At 48.8% G+C, this 17,449-nt stretch overlaps 1 long non-coding RNA gene across 1 annotated transcript; it reads left to right on the forward strand.

The window, feature by feature from the left end:
- The first annotated feature begins 9,660 nt into the window (after positions 1–9,660).
- Positions 9,661–17,177, forward strand: LOC112482304. Its single transcript, XR_003047244.1, has 3 exons — positions 9,661–10,425; positions 10,983–11,270; positions 13,607–17,177. It is a non-coding gene; the product is annotated as an uncharacterized LOC112482304 (long non-coding RNA).
- The last annotated feature ends 272 nt before the right edge of the window (positions 17,178–17,449 follow it).

Raw genomic sequence — 17,449 nt, forward strand, 5'->3', positions numbered from 1 at the left:
GTCTCCTTCAGAGTAAAGATTACTTTTCAAGAACAATGATAACAGCCTTATATGTTCCACCCATCATAATAAGCACTGTCTGTGCACATTTTCAGTGAATTATCATGCTAATCTTATGAAACTGGCTCATGGGAGCACAGGAAAACCCAAGGTCCCTGTTAACCGGGAAGCCAGAATGAGTCTTAGACCCCACTTATTCTCAAGCCTGTGCTCTAACCCTTGAGCTCTGTTGGAATGTGGGATTTAAAGATCTCTACAGAAAACTGTATCGGTCTGCTTGAGCGGCCATAACAGATTGCCACGGGCTCAGTGGCCTAAACGTTTAGATACTTATTTTCTGGAGGTTATAAGTCTGAGGTCAAGGTGCCTTCAAGGTGGGTTTCCGGTGAGTCCTCTTGCCCTGGATTGTAGATGGCTGCCCTCTTGCTGTGTCCTCTCATGGCCTCTTCTCTGTGTGGAGAGGAGAGAGAGTGTGTGCTCTCAAGTATATCTCTTCAGTTTCCAGGGCCCCCAGTCCTATGGGTTAGGGCCCCTGTCATGACCTCATTTAACCTCCCTAAAGACCCATTCTCCACACACTGGGGGTTAGGGCTTCAACATGTGGATTTGGAGAAACAATTCAATCCACAGCAAAACTGCCTGCACGTTCGTGGATCTACTTGAGAGCCACCACCTGGGGGGCAGGTGAGGCATCCAGGCTCTGATGTCTTCCAGGTGAGGTCAGACTTACCTGAGAAGTCCAGGCACCTGGTGCTCATTCTTATTAATATGGAAAAAGCTGCTTTTCTAATCACCATTCAGATTTTTCTGGGGTAGTCTTCTTCTTCTGGCTTCTAGAAAAACGTGAGTCTACAAGCAGAAAAGTCCTCTGCACTGTGGAGCCCGGGCAAACGTAAAGAACATGGCTGTTAGATTCAGACAGCTCTGAATTAAAGTGCTGGTTCGAACGCCTAGGAGCTCTGTGACTTTAGGTAAGTCACTCAATCTTTCCGAGTGTCACTTTTTCCATTTTTGAAACGGCACCACCTCACAGAGCATCGTGACAGAAGTATAGATAAAGCTTGTGTCATGGTTCCGACCCCCAATAAGAACTCTGAAACATCCGTCGTACGCTAGCTTGTCAGCTGTGCCACTGGCCCCTGACTTGAAGGCCTGGACAGAGACCTTCCGCTTGGCCATGTGCTTCAATAAACCCCAAGCGCTTCTCTAGGCCCCTCTCCTTAGAGTCACCGGGGCATTGATATCAATGCAACACCTGCCATTTTGTGAGCCTTTGGTTGTTAACAGTCAATTAAATTGGAGCCACATTTTCCCCCAGGGCCTTTCCCCCAGGTATTGGATAGAGGCAGTGTCCCCTAGGAGCTGGTCTACGCTGGGGTCCTGAGAGACAGCACTGTCACCAGGGCAGGAGCAGAAGGTCTGAGCTGAATAACTGGTCTAGTCATTGCCTTAAGTGGCTTGAAACTGGCCATTTCCATCTTTGGGCTTTTGTTTATTGGCCAGAAAATGGCACTGAGGCCCTTGGTTCCCACCGGGACAGGGGCACAAAGTCTGAGAGCTGGCCGGGGAGCTGGCCGGGGAGCTGGCTGACGGACGGTGAGCCTTCTCTGCCTTCCCACCGCCCAGGTCAGACCCCAGCGACAAGCGGGAGCTGGAGTGGGCTGGCAGGCAAGGGGAGACACTGGCATGGTGGGTGGTGGAGCCGCCCAGCACCAGCGGGTATGACTTATGAACCCGCCAACCTCTGACGGGCTCCGAGCTCTACTTCTTACTAATGATGTACTCTCGGGCAAGCTCCTTTGTGTCTGCAGGAGTCTGTTTTCCTTGTCTGTAAAGTGGGCACCTTGTCTCATGCTCTGCAGGATCGCTTAAGGAGCAGAGATGGTCCATGCGGAGTACATGGCTAATACAGTAGCTCTTAGTAAGTAGTAGCTATGTTTATCTCTGTCGTTGTGATTTACAGTTCTTAGGGAGGTGGGCCGCCAATTCCCTAAGATGGGAACCAAAGCCGAGCCCTGCAAATGCTCTGGGATTTCAGGTGGGAGAGGAGGACAGGGCCATCCGTCCCCCCGGACAGTGGGCTTCTCTGAGCTGGCATCGCCTAGCACACAATGGTAGGGTCCTTTCCAACAAACGGTCCCCATCTTGAAATTCCCAGTCACAGACACAGAACAGGCCAATGAGGCCAACACACTGGCTGGGCAAGGCTTTCCCTTGTGCAGTTACTACGTTTCCCTTGGTCAGATGGGACTTCCCAGCCTCATGTCTCTCTGTTGGTTCCTGCACGGGAGAGCAAGCAGCTGTGCATAGGTCACCGGGGGAGGAAGGAGACATGGACCACTGACCTCCACAGTGTTTCCTTAGCTCTTACAGATTTAAAAGATGCTCAAGGAACCTCGGTGACCTCGAGAATAGGTTATCAGCTATGGCAGGGGCAACCAGAAACGGGTTGTCTGGTGGCCATTTCTTGCTCACAGATGGAGGGGCAGAGAAAGACAAAGCAAGAATGAGGCACAGTGTGGGGAAACCTAGCTCAAAAACGCTCACCCCAAACATTCCCTCGTCAGAGGGACATCTAAGTGAATGGTACGGCCCGACCGGCTTGGCCTGGATTGGTCAGCCAATCCTTGACCAGCAGCATGGGGCGACCACGATTGCTTAGGCTAATTGGAATCTGCCTCCCACCTTCTGCTGAACAGGAACCTGTAGCAGCCAGAACAGACCCTTCTGCAGGAGGAGTCTGTCCCCAGGAGAAGTGCAACCAGATCCGGGTTACTCAAGCCTGTGGATGAGAAAACAATGTCAGGGTTGGGAGCCGTCTGGCAGGCTCTTGGGGCTGAGCCCATATCATCTCCTACGCAGGGCACCTGCTCTCCGAGAGGGGCGGGGAATACGCTGGGCCCGCTACGCAGGGCACCCGCTCTCCGAGAGGGGCGGGGAATACGCTGGGCCCCGCCCCGCCCACCTTTTCCTCTCTCTGCTCTCCGAGAGGGGCGGGGAATACGCTGGGCCCCGCCCCGCCCACCTTTCCCTTTCTCTGCTCTCCGAGAGGGGCGGGGAATACGCGGGGCCCCGCCCCGCCCCCTTTCCCTCTCATTCTCTAGTCCACCCTCACCTTTCCCTTCACCTCCGATTGCTCATGAAAGCTCAGCCCTCGAAGACAAGTTCTGCCTGCCAGGGGCTCCATCAGATCATCCTCAATCTGTAAAAGGGACCAGAGGACAGAGGCGTCCCTCTGAGGGGTCCCTGAGCAGCCATCGTCTCAAATGACAACAGATGCCCGCTTCCTGCCTGAATGAGCTTTGCTTTGCTCACGAAGGCAATACCTCATTGATCTGTATTATCTCTGGAATGACAGTGGCCTAACTCGTTGGGAATGCACGACCTCGGAGAATAATGTCATCAACTCCTCTCTCTAAAACAGTTTTCTGGGCCAACCACTAGGTGAGAAGTAGCTGCTGGTTTATATCTTAGGAGAGAAGAGAGAGGTCATTCTCTACCCCAACGCAGCTGACATCTCCTAAATTCAGGCTCACACAGTTGTCTGAGCGTCAGGATGGCGGCTGAATCTTATCCCTTGTGTCTACACTGCTGGACTGTTGGCAGCTCTCCAGAGTATTGAGTAGAGAAGGATTCTGAAGCTGCACCAGAAAGAGTATTGCTTTTCTGATTGAGTCTCTTTCTAAGCCCTCGGGAACTCCTGGCATAAAGAAGCTAACCCTATCTGTATCTGGGATAAAAGACCTATCAATGGGGAAAAAAGCAAGATAAAGTCTAAAAAAATCAGTCTTGACTGGGTTTGGTCAACTCTTTTGTGTTCCTGCCATGTGACTCATCTGTGAGAAAAACTCAGATTCCATTAAATTTATGAGTAACTTAATGGTGTCCAACCAAGGAATGAAGAAATCTTGCAACACAGCTTTGTTTTCCAGGGCCGAGTGTCCCCAGCGGTGAGTATAACAACCCTCGTGACTAAACTGGCAGGCCCCACATCCCGGCTGGCCCGGCCGGCCTGGCCCAAGTCCTGCAGGGCGCGGAGCAGCAAGGGTGGACCCCCGTGGTTTCAGCCTGGAGAAGAGCCCCGCTCAGCCCAGGGACTAGCCGGCCATTCCCGAAAAAGGACTGGGACGCTGGGGATCCTTCCCCAAACCGGAGCCAGGTGGACCCTCACCCACAAGGAATATCTCCTAAAATGACAGGCCACTGCGTGCTTTGCTATTCAATGAAGTAGAGACATTCCTTCACCTTTTTTTTTCTGTCCTGCTCAGAGGTTTAAAGGAGGGAGACAAGCTAAGAAGAAGCCAGCGCTGGCTGCCCGTCCTTGCAGCTGGACGTAAAGAAGCAGGGGGTAAGGGAGCAGGACATCAAGATTTAAAAATAACCATCATGCGGGCTACTCTGTTTCAAGCAACAATGGTAAAGCGAGAGCTGTCTCAAGTCTTTTGCAACCTCTTTTTCATTTATAATCACAGTAGCCCTATATAGGTCCCTTGGATGGCTAAGAAAGCCATGGCTCAAAGCTGATGATGTTTGCCCGAGGTCCCACAGCTGCAAGGCAGCCGTGAGCTTTCCACTGCACCCAGAGGTGAGTTTCTGAGCCTGTGAGAGAGGGGCCAGCAGGCGGACAAGCGGTGAAGGCCGCATAATGAAGAGGAAAGAAAGCTTTCTGCTTGGAGGATTTTATTGCGAAAATGTTCAAGCTCGTGTGCTTTGCTGGAGGCTCTTTCTGTTTTCCTTGATGCATCGCAATCTAAATTCAATGCCCTAGAAGATATTGAATAGACAGGACAAAATCCATTAGGCCTGTTGATTTATAGCGTTTCAGCATTTAGAAGGAGCGGCAGGCTGCAGCTCGTTTGAGAAAATTTGTCTCATTTCGCCGGTAAGTGATTTATGCCATGCTTCCATGATTGCCTCTTTGGGGGAGGAGGGAAAAAGTACCAACACAAAGCAAATTCAATGTCCAATAACTTTGCGGATGCTGCTCAACACTCCCGTGGCCCGTCGCTATCGGCACCACACTGGCAGGGCCACGTTTTGTTCTCTGAAAGCTAACAGCTGCGACATCTGGTCCACAGTCGGGCTCTACCTGCTTCCGTCCGGCACAGCACACATTCCGGAGCTAACGAGAGGAGAGCCGTGGCGACGAAACCAGGGTCGGCTCAGGTTGCTATTTGTCATCTCTGCTTATTTGTCAAAAGCAGCTTGTGCTTCGCCAAGCAGGCCTTCCTCAGATCTACACCCAAGTCCCGCTCTCCAGTCCCTCCTCAGGCTGCGGAAGGAGAAACGGCCCTCTCTCTCCCTCGACGCCTCCCTGACCTCCCTGCCAGTTCACGAGGTCACCGCATTCTTGTACTGTCGTACTATTTACTGCCCAGCACCCCCGAGATGGGGCACGTCCACAAGGCAGCAGGTTTGTCGTGCCTTTCCAGCCCCTAACACAAGGCCCCGCACACAGTAGGTGCTCCATAAATGTTTCGTTGAAACAACAGGTCACATGCAAGTAACTGAGGCGGAGCGGGCCTGTTTAAGGATGGCGCTGCAGGCTGTTGCTATATAGAGAGACACATCACAAGCCTCTTTGAACTCAAATTCTATGTCCTTATTTCTCTATGTATCCTAAAAAGACGCCACCACATGAAAGATACAAAAGACTTTGCCATAATAAAGAAACTCTGCATCTATGAGTTCGAAAGTCCTGAATTAAAAAAATAAAAGCTGGATAAGTTTAACATCACTCGTCCTAGATGTATGTAGCTAACAGCTTTATGGAACAAGCTTACCTTGGCATTAAATGCTGAACAAATGTGAATCGCTTTATTTTTCTCATACATTTACAGTCCTCCAATGATCTTATTCTGATTCCATATTTCTTTGATGACAGGGTGATTTAAAAAAACTCATCTCTGTCCCATCCATGTTCATCCACTTCCACGTCATCCCCACACTCCCGCCAGCAGTGAGAATCCTTCCCGCGGAGGTGTGGCGCGAGGCGGGGGCTCTCTCAGTCCCCAATCCCTTCCGAGGTGCCGTGAAGAGGAGAAGGGGGAAGAGGAGGTCAAGCCGTCACACGGCTGGTGCCATCAGCCCTGTCTTGGCGGTCAGTGGCGCTGGGGGGCAGCGTTTCCTCCGGGACGTCCTGCAGGGCCTCCTCCCCGCAGCTCCTCCGGCTTGGCCCACTGGGACCCCACCCCCAGGCCCTGTCCCTAGGACACACTCCACAGTCTCCTGCTCCTAGGGCAACTGCAAAGGGCTCAGGCGTGGCTACCTGCCAGGTGTCCCTTGACCTATCGGAAACGCTCGCCTCTTGGCAAGGGAGCAACGGCTCCACTATCGACTCCCCTTCCGGCCGTTCATTTCGGGGGCAGGGGGCGCAGCTAGAATGATAAGAAAATAAGATTTTTTTAAAAGCAGCTCCAGAATCAAGGGGGGAAAAAATCACTCCCACCAATTTCTAAGCTCAGGGTAAAACAGTCTGATTCTTTACGTTCATGGAGGAGAACCAAATGTCAGAACATGCAAACTAACGGTCAACCGCAAAGAGCTTACGCTTTATTCTGGAATTCAGCCAAGACTTCAAAGACAGACCCAAGCACATTTAGACGCCGAGAGGCAAGCTCGGCTGCGGCTAGTGTTCCTGACTCTGTCTCAGTCTCTCTGGGTACCGGGGGAAGATATAACTCATTGGTGATAACGTCGTGAAGGCAGTCACCACTGGGGACACATACGTGTCACGCCAGGAGCTCGGGGATGCCAAAACAATAGGAAGGAAAACTAGAGGTACATTTCAGCTTCCAAAATGAATCTGATCAAGTCCACACTGAAGTCTCCCGATTCTTGAATGTTCCCGAGTACGTTGCGTCATAAAGATTTGCTAATAAGAGTCATGAGAGATTTCATTCTCCTTTAAAGAGCTTGTCCTTTCCAAAATGCTACAGTGGGTGTGAGGACAATCTGGCTGTGATATCTGTCACCCCACTGATCGCCAAGGTTGACTTGGCTGATCTGGCTAGCTGAGTAGGTGTCCCCACCCTGCCTCACTGGTCCATGTGCATCTCTCCCAAAGCTGTATGTTCAGTCAGAGAGAACAACCTTCCCCTGCAAAAGGAAGATTATTCTTCTGTCCAGGGAACAATGCTAGAACCTCCAAACAAGCCCCCCAACGCCTCACCAACAGAAGAATACCAGCGGCCAGTGCCACGTGTTGTACACTGCTGTGGATTGTTTCCAGAACCCATCCTCCCCTTTTGCTTTCCTAAGGAAATCCCGATTTTCACTTAAGTAGCCTCCTCTACCTCATGCAGCCCGTGGACTTGGGGAGAGGTGGACCCAAAATGGGGAGGCCCCTGATGAGTCTAAGACAGAGAACAGGGTAATTCTACCTCATGCCCGACGGTGTAGGTGCAGACACAGAATGACATTCTAATGACTCCAGCATCGGCTCAGCAGTGGCCAGGGACCCGGTTTGGGCTGATGAGGCACAGCAGAGATTTGCTGGAAGCGACCGTCTCTCCCTCCGGATGGTGCGTCGGGTGGATGCTGAGGCAATGCTGTCACCAGGAGAGGAGCCAGGCTGACGGTGACACTGACCCTCTGGGAGGCAGAACAGAGAAACAAGGAGAACCCAGGATCATGGAGACGCCATGGAGCCAGTTCACCGATCGTCCCCAGAGCTGCCCTAATGCCAGCCTCTCTGGGAAGGAGAGCCGGCAATGGCTCTTACTGGCCGGCCAGTCTGTGACTAATTAAAAACATTCTAATGAGACTGATGGTATAATTCATTGACCAAACCCAGCCACTCTTGAGAACGAAAAGACCAGGGCCACAGACAAACTGGGACAGTTCCAGGCCAACGGGAATGCTGGGTCACTCTAATCTTGACTGCTGGACACCACGGCTGTATCCTAATTAATCACCGTGAGCTTGACGGAAATGTAAGATCAGAGTTACTCAGAGGGATTAAGTACTAACCCGATTCAGGCCCTTCTCCAATTCCTTCTCCAAACTGCAGCCAGAGTGATATTTTCAAAGCCCAGGTTTGAGCATATCCTCCCCTGCTCACGACACCATAAAGGCATCCTGTTTCTCTTGGGATAAAGCCTGAGAGCATTTGTTTACGGGAACTCTATTCTCTCCAGCCTCCAGGGGCTTTGCGAACACTCTTCAGGGGACACAGTTCCCTCCCGCCCCTATCACCCTCTGACTTACCAGCCACCGCCTGCTCCAGGCCCCACCCCCCAGGAAGTCAGCTCATCAGTCCTCCAGCCTCCAGCAGAACCCAATAGACTGGTTCTTGCCCTTCCTAGTGCTTCTCTTGGCTGCTCAGGGTGGTTGCAAGTGAACGGAGATGTGTCCGTCCTTGTTCTTCATGATGTGAGCCCCTTGCACAATACCTGGCCACAGAGAGATGCTCAAAATGCACGTTTTCGTTGAATGACCTAGGCCTAGGAATGAATGCAAAGATTAAGGCACCAGCAGAAATCCCGGAAGAGCCAGCTTCCAAGTGCACAGTGGGCCCCGCCCTGTTCCCTGCGGCCTAGCCGAGTTCTCAAGGACAGAGTAGCTCTCTCCCATGATGCCTTTGACTCCCGTGAGGCCCGTGCCTCGGAGGCGGGTTTCAAAGGCTCACCTGCAAAGGGAACGGGGCTCTGGCCCGTCCTTTCTCCCATCGCCTCTGATGCAGGTGCTCTAGGCTCAAGAGGTAAAGTATTGTGATGTTTTCTTCCTAAACCCTAAGCTGGAAAGGGGTAATGTTTTCTTATACTACCAGTTATCTAAAGGTCAAAGCCGTTTCTCCAATAATTCCGTTTCTTTTTTGGCTGGCGTAAGTGAAGGGGAAAGTCATCTCTTTTGTTATCTCGGTCTGATAACGAGCTCCCTCATCACAATTCCTCAGTGATCTCGGTGTCAGCGCTCCAGACAAAAGATGAAAGGAAAGCTGTTTGAAGTCTTGCCTAAACGTGATCCCACGCAATCTGAAGTCTCTGCGTTCTGGGAATAACAGGGCTTCGCACCCTCTGTAATTACTTTCGTTGCGAATTCAGTTTTCTGTCCGTGTTCTCATAACTCCAGCAATGACTATCAGCTTCTCCTGCAGCTGTGTTTTGCTTTCTCATACAGCAATTTTAGTAGAGTTTCTCTTTGCCTTTAGTTACCTTGGGAGATTGGCAGGGGGTGAATGAATTCCAGGAGCTCAGAGAAGGAGCAAGACCGGCCATCTTGTGGGTAGATACTGATGCTTGCTCTAATTTTCTTAGGTGATGTTTTTATTTTTATTTTTTATGTCTTTTACAAACTCACTGCTGAAGGGATTACCCAAGACCCCTAATACAAGGGTTCATACACACACACAAAAAAAAAACTCAAAATTCAGTACCTGGAAAATATTTATCTCTCGTGAAGTTCTTCTCTAATCGGGCAACATGAACTGTACAATCTGTCACAGCCTCCTTTATGTCCTGAATTAGTAACTTCTGGAATGAGCACTAAATTTACCCGCCTCGCCCTCAGCCCTGGCTTCTGAGTTCCTTCTTATCTTTATTTTCACTGCTCTACTTTACACATGCTTTAATATTTTAAGCCCCCTTAAAACCTTTTTTTAAAGTAGACAGGACATAAATGATAAAAAAAAATTCTTCCTAATATTAAAAGTTTCTTTAATCCTTCGAAACTACATTTTTCAGAAGAGTAGAATCACATTTTTTAAAAAGTCCCTGAGAGCTAAACTCTCACCGTGAGCTAATAACTGCAGGTCCATTGTGCAGCAAACCCCATGTCTGTCATTTAATTTCCTCAGACTCTGGGTTTGTGCCTCCTGTGCCAGCTCTATCATTCAGGCTCAGTAGGTTCCAGCCACTGAGAAAACCAGCCTCCCAGAGGCTGCTGAGAGTCTGGCAGGCTTTTCCTGTTTCGGTTGGAATGAATATTTTATAGGAAACCTCTGAATGCCCTCCAAAAACTGGGCCCAAGGACGCAAAGTCGAAGGAGAAGGGAGATTTAGCTCTCAATGTAACCCAGTAGCAAGGACACGTACAGCCTTGGGAAGCTTCAAACCATGTCGGGGGCAAGTGTCCAGTTTGACATCCTCCCTCGGGCACAGGATCCGGATCCCCCGGCTGCTGATTACAGCCTAGCGGGCGAGGCCTTCCAGCTGAACCGTCTCCAGCTGGTAGGAGATGCCACACTCATTACATCGCATCAACTCGCAAGAGTTTTTTCACTGGTGATTGGATAATCGTGCAGCGGGGGCAGAAGGAGCCGGAGCACAGTCCATCAGAGCTGGTTGTAATCAAAACTTTAAATCAGTGACACGGCGCTGTGATGTACAATCATTCTTCTGTTTCTGGTCCCACTGGACAGTATACTTCATGAAGACAAGACTCATCTTTTATAATTCACGGCAATGTGCATGGCAACTTGCAAACGGTACGTGTTCAATATGTGTTTGCTAGAAAATCTATTGTAATGAGCAGAAATAGTCATTGAGTCTCATATATGACTGCAATCGGTATTGCTTTTCCACAGTGAAACCAAATTGTCGGTTTGTGTGTTTTTTTCCCCCACTTCTATATCTATAAATAGTCCCATCGCTGTTAGATTTCCTCATACCAAATACAAGCTGCTTCTACAGTCCTCGACCCAAGCACACACACAGCCACTCGGTGAGACGTAAGCATCTTCGATACACTTCCCAGTATCCAGGGTTACGGGTCACCCCATATCCCCGCTTCCCAGTGGCCTGAGTTGACACTCCCCAGGTTTCATACTCACCCACCCCCTTGGGCAGCATCATCGTCACAAGCACAGACTCTGCGGCCTGGGTTAGAGCTTCTCTCCTTCATTTACCAGCTGCGAGAGCTCGTGCAAGTTACTTACCCTACTTGTTACTGTTTTCTCTGTAAAAGGAGGATAATCATAGTATTTACCTGCGGTCGATTGTGAAAATGGGCACTAATTCTTTCTGTGTCTACTTCCTTTGGCAGTGGACATGGACCTTAGTTTGGCCGATAAGATGATAGCAATAGGAAGCAAGTCATTGAGGCTTCACCCCTTACTGCCTTGAAACTCCGAGGCCCCCATATGAATAAGCTCAGGCTAGTCTGCTAGAGAATTTGAGACCACGCGGAGAGAAGCCCCAGTGATCCCAGCCATTCCACTGAGACCATCGTAAACCAGCCAATCCTCAGTCAACCTGCCGACCGACCGCAGATGTGTCAGTGAGCCCAGCCAAGATCAGCCACACCTAGCTCAGACCTCACAAACTGCCCAGCGTGAGTTAAACAAATGCTTGTTGGTATAATGCATTGGGTTTTGGGTTACGTGGCAGGTTAAAATATGGGCCCCAAATTCTTTGCCACTCTTTCATTGAGAAATAGGGTCTAAATCCCTTGAATCTGAGTAGGCTTTTGACTATTTCGGCTAGCAGAGGACATCCGAAGTATTGCTACGTGATTTCCAAGCCTAGGACACGAAAGGCCAGGCAGCCTCTCCTTTTCCCTCTCGGGGTGCTTGGAATCGAGACTCTTCCTGTAGGGGTGCTCCCTCTGGGAACTCCAAACGCCATGCTGTGAGAATCCACGGGAGACGTCCTATGTAGGTGCCCCAGGCACCAGTCCCAGCCATGCCCACATAAAGTCATCCCAGCTCAGGGGTAAGACACGAGTGAGGAAATGTCTAGATGATTCCAACCGCCAGCCGTTTGAGTTTTCCAAGCTGGGATCCCAGAAGTGGTGGGGCAGAGACGAGCCAGGCCTGTGTTGTCACAGAGTTTCCATTTCTAGTGCAATTAGATTCGGATGCTTTTATTATAGTATAGGCTCAAATTTCCTTCTGGTATTATTATTTTTTCTTTCTGTCTGAAGGACTTCTTTTGACATAGTGCAGGTCTGCTGGTGATGAATTCTTTCAGCTTTTTTGTACCTTTGAAAAAATCTTTTTTTTTTTTTTTTGCTTTCATTTTTGAAAGATATTTCATGGGTATAAGATTCCTGACGTTTTGTTTTTTTCTTTCAATACTTTAGATACTGCCGCACTAACTTCTCACTTGCATCGTTTCTGATCAGAAGTCTGCCATTTTCTTTGTTTCTCTGTACATAATGTGTCCTTTTTCCTCCAGCCAGTTTTAGGGTTTCTTCTCTATCACAGGTTTTGAGCAATTTGATTATGATGCGTCTTATTTTCTTCATATTATTTGTGCTTGAGTTTTGTTAGAACTTCTTGGATCCGTGGATTGATAATTTTCCAAAAAGTTAGAAAATTTTCAAGCATTATTTCTTAAAATACTTATTCTGTCTTTCTCTCCTTCCCTTCATGGACTCCAATACCATAGATTAAGTTGATGTAAGTTATCTTACAGCTCACTGGTGATCTGTTAATCTTTAAATTCTTTTTTTTTTTTTTCCCCCTGTGTTTTTTTCTTTTGAGTAGTTTCTACTGTCTTGAGTTCACTAATTTTTCTGTAATCTACTCTGGTTATTGATCTCATCCGCTGTACTTTTCCATCTCAGACAGTGTAGCATTTATCTCTAGAAGTTCGACTTGGGCCCTTATATATTCCATGCCTCTGCTTAATTATTTGAACATACAGAATAGAGATGGAGGACTTAGAAACTTCTGAGCTTGGCCAAGTAGGCGGACGTCCCTCTCTGTGCCTTGCAGTGCAGTTGCAGCCTTCTGTGGTGGCCTGAGACTCAGGAGGTCCTAGGATACCCTCTGTGCTCATGTTTGTGAGCAATGGCCACTCCCGAGCTCATATATCAACTTAGAAAAAATTTTGGAGGTTCTGACAGAAGGTGAAGCCCTCCTCTGCCATTCTAGGTAGAAAGGAGAGGTTCTTTGGCCTCCAAGTTTATTTTTAAAAAATATAGAGTCTCGCAAAGCCAAGACACTATCCACAACCCCTCCAGCCCTACAGGAACAGTTACTGGGCCCCAAGGTGACTTCAAAAACTTTGTGTTGGACAGGCTTGTCCTACGAGGCCTGCACATATGGTTGTTGGAATCATGAGGGACGAAGAGCTTCAAAAATTTTTCCACGAGCTGGGAAGGGAACAGGACACCCTCTGCAAGCATGAGGTGGCCCCTGCCTCCAGAGGGACCTGGACTATTTCAGGAGTCTCATTCATCCTTCAAAGGGACACCAAGAGGTACAGTGACAGCCAGAAACAGAAGTGTGTCTATGTCTTTAGGGAAACTGTCCTAGTCATCTTCATTAACTTGGACACCATCTGTGAACAGAGGACTCTATTCAGTGTTTTAGGTATAACAACAACCTCAACAGTTATTTATGATAAGAACGATAATAAAAATAATCATAAATAACAACAATAATGATCACGATGAAGACATGAGTAGTAATAATTTTAATGGTGATAATAATATTAAACTAAGAAGATGGAAAATAAATAAGTGAGTAAGTAGAAGCCTAAAACAGTGGTCACCTTGGGGTCAGGAGTACTTTGGTCTGGGATTCGTCTGTGATGAATTCTTGAAAGAATTCTTGATGAATTCTTTCTTCATTCTCTGCATCAATCATACCTAATTGCCCTAATTGCAGAGGAAATTTGTATTTAAAAAAACATTCAAAATTGGTTGCTCTGTTGTATTAGGTTCAAAGAGAACGATCAGCATCTTCTTCTAAGGGAGTGGAGGGGTGAGGAGTGAGCCCTGCCAGGAAGAGAAGGGTCCAGAAGCTTCTCCTTGCAGTGGAGACAGGAGATGGCCATCCTGGCAAACGGACGGAACTGTGCCAGACGAGGATGGATGTCCTGAGGAAGGGGACGATTAAAGGCCGAGGGGAAAGGAAGAGAGCCGAGAGCCAAGGCCTTGCAAGCGTGAGGCGGCAGCCGAGCTGAGCTGTGTGCCAGCGGAGCCGGTCAGCGGGCCCGGCCACTGTCCTCGCGGCCTCTGTGGCTGGGGACGGCTCTGTCAAAGCTGCGAGTGTCCTGAGCTGCCGAGATCCCGCTCGACTCCCCCGCAGATCCCAAACCTGGCTGTCTTCCCTCTCCTGGGACTCTCGGTGAACTACCTTCAGGGGATGCTAAATTGGGCTTTTGTTAAACAGGGAGCAGCTCAGTTTAACCGGAAAGCCTGCTGCATTGAGACAGTTCTGTGTTTTAAAATCCTTATTCGACTGATTTTTGCATGTACGTGTGGGATTGGAGATACCAGGAGGCCCAGGTTTCTGTGGGCGAAGGTGAAACCGTCTCCAACCACCATGACATCTGCCAGCACCGGGGGACACCTCCACCTCGCTTCCGCGTGAGCATCACCCCTGTCCATCTCCCAGGGCCTCTGTCCACTGGAATCCAATCTGCTGGCGCCCCCTGCAGTTGTGCCGCGTGTCACACTGCCCGGCCGCTTCCTGTAGAGCAGCTGGGACAGCTCTTCATAAGGGAGGAATCCTTCCCAGAAACCACTCAGCAGATTTTCGGTCACATCTCGTTGACAAGAACTGGGTCTCTTGCCCGTGGCTGAATCGCTGGCAAGCGGATTGGAACTCCCAGCATAATTGAGCTAATGAGGAACTACCCGCCTCGGGCTGGAGTGGGGACCATCCCTCCTGGAAGCAGAGTCACCCAACACTGGCAAAAGAGCAAATGAGTGTCAGATGGGTTCCCCACAGCATCTGTCACCATTTACTTTTAACCATCAGAATTTCCAATACCCCAGGTGTCCAGGGTCAGGCAGAGCAGCCAGTACGGGAGGGAGCAGGGACTCCTAGGAGCTGTGAGCACCCACAAGGAAAGAACAAACACAGCAATAATCGGAGAAGGGTGTTCACAGCTGCCACAGAGTTAGGGCCTCTGCGGGGGCTCTCCCGTACCCATTCAATTTTGTCTCGGCTGTCGCAAGTGTCCCAGGCCACACGGATGGCCTGGCAGCCACTGGTTCCTCTGTGAGAATGTGGGGCAGGTCGGAAAGGCATGTGCTCTAGAATGAGATGGGCCTGAGTTTGCATCCCGGCTTTGCCATTTACTAGCTGTATAGCCTTAGAAATGTTATTTAACGTCTCAAAGCCTCAGTTTAAAAATGGAGATAATAATATATACTTCATAAGATTGTTGTCAAGATTTTTTTCCTAATCAGATCAAGTCTCTAGCACATACTAGGTACGCATTTAATTAACAACTCTTGAATTTTGGTATTCTTAAGAATCACCTGAGAGTCCAGCTAAGTATGTAGATTCCCAGGCCTCACACCCGGAACATTCTGTGCTAATGCCCCTGAGCCCAGACATGTGCATTTTCAACAACCACCTCCAGGTGATTCTGATGTACATGAATCACTGGCCAGCCACACACTCAGAAACACTGCAGTGAAATGTCGCGGAAGCTGTGCCATCAGCAGGCAGAATCTGAGCATGATGAATACCTTATGCGACAAGAAGACTCATCTTAATTTTAATTATCTATCTATAATTAGCTCCACTCCAGGAAAAACAATGAAATCTGCTGTTTTTGAGGTATTCCACGGGCCCACTGGAAAACGCTGACTAATTCCTGTGGCATGCTCCTTACGCAACTCAACCAAGAACATGGACTTTGCGGTTGAAGGCCTTCCCCAGGGAAGGAAGACAACCAAAATAAGTCTTTGCAGCCAAAATAAGACCGACATACAAAGCGTCACATTTCCAGCAGACGACCTCCTTCCAACCTCCGGTGAAGAGCAGGCCCGACCTGGCTCTATAATTCTGTCCATCAGCTGACCTCCTGCCACGGGAAAGGTCAAGTGCTCAGAAGAGCAAAGGCAAACCTCTCTCATCCCCTCCCCACCCCAATAACTTTGGCTCTGCCGATGGTCTCAGGAGGATCCAACACGGCTTATTTCCTCCTTCCAGTCTCTTGGCTCCCAGCAACTCCTACCCCACAGTCCCTGTTCCTGCCCATTATTGCAAAACTAGAATAGAAAATATTTTGCAGAAGCTGTGACTTGGAAAGAAAGAGCTGGGAAGGGAGAAGATGTTCCAGCCGCATCTGAGAGTTAAGAAGGAAATTTAAGGACAGTCCAAATGATGAACTCCGGTGAGGGGAAGGGTGTGTTGGGAAGTGGGCTCTAATGGATTGGAGGTTTGGGGAGCAAAGGGCTGAAGACAAAGCTGTGCCAGGCTGCGCGATGAACAGCACTGGGCTCGTCCTGCCTGGCTCAGAGAGACTTGGCAGCAGTCAAGTTCATAAAGAAATGTGATCTAGATGAGAGTGATGGGCGGCTCTTTTCCAAAAGGGCAAACCAAGGACAAAATGAATTGAAATGAGATGGAAGGCGCTCCGGTTAAAGGCCAGCGGACCCCAAATCTGGACGGTCGTTGGAGTCGCTTGAAATGCTGGGTAAAATACCCGTTCCCAGGCACCACCCTGAATCCCTCCCCAGGAATTTGAACTAGCGCTAGATTTGGGAACCACTGGCTCGGTGGCTTCCGGAGGTTCCTGGCCGACGGCCTTTCGGGGCAGGCATTTCTCCTGTAGATTTTTCTGAGTAGTTAATGCAGTTTTCTATAGTTCACTAATCACATATGTAAAACCCTGAATCTTCACAGCCAGCCCCATTTTAAGATCCCTGTGAGTCCTAAGACTCTGACTTTTGACACTCTCCCCAAATCACAGCAAACATAGTGAAAGGCACCCACAGATCATCATATGACTTTGACTTTTTCTTTGTTTCTTGGAAATCATCTAGCTACTCAAGAATCTTTGCAAAGTAAAACAATTAAATCTACAAATTGCATTCTAATGTAATGAAAGTCTCATAAATGCTAAATTTAATAACTAAGGGAGCGGCTCTATTGTTATATCTTTCAGACATTTAAAAGTTTATTAATTTTGACTTTGAAGGTTTATTTGTGTAATTTTGATCTAATTATCCATCCCAGGCCTCCATCCCTTTTGAGGCCTCTCTACATCCCAGCACGGCACCGGAAGTGACTAATGGACCAAACGCAAACCTGCCAAAGACATTTCTGTGAGGGAATATTACTTGAGAAATGAGAGAAACCGTCAGGCACACAAACCGACTTCTCTACAATTACACAGCCACTAAGAGGCAGAGCCAGGACAAAAAGCTAAGTCTTCTCATTCCAAATGCTGCAGTCTTTCCACTGGCCGCAGAGAATGTACTAGGTGGCTGCTGAGCCTCCTTTAATCGCTGTTATTTCCTACATCATACAAGGCTCAGGGGAATTGGTGTCAGAAGCCTACGACCTGGCAAAGGGTAGGCTTGAAACTGGCGAGAAGTCAGAGATTTAGTGAAAACAAATAACAGATGAACTAAGAGCTCACGATCAAGTGGTTTGGGCCAATATTGATTGATTCATTATATTTTCAAAGCATTTCATCCATTGTTCACAACAGAAAACTGATTTTGCTGGATCTGTAACTAGTTACGCACAAATGAAAGTCTGTTAGAAATGGAAAAGTTACTATCTAACCGAGACACCCAAAGAAAACAAAAAGAGA

The sequence above is a fragment of the Pteropus alecto genome, unplaced genomic scaffold (assembly GCF_000325575.1).
Source record: "Pteropus alecto unplaced genomic scaffold, ASM32557v1 scaffold195, whole genome shotgun sequence".
NCBI classification, from domain to species: Eukaryota; Metazoa; Chordata; class Mammalia; order Chiroptera; family Pteropodidae; genus Pteropus; species Pteropus alecto.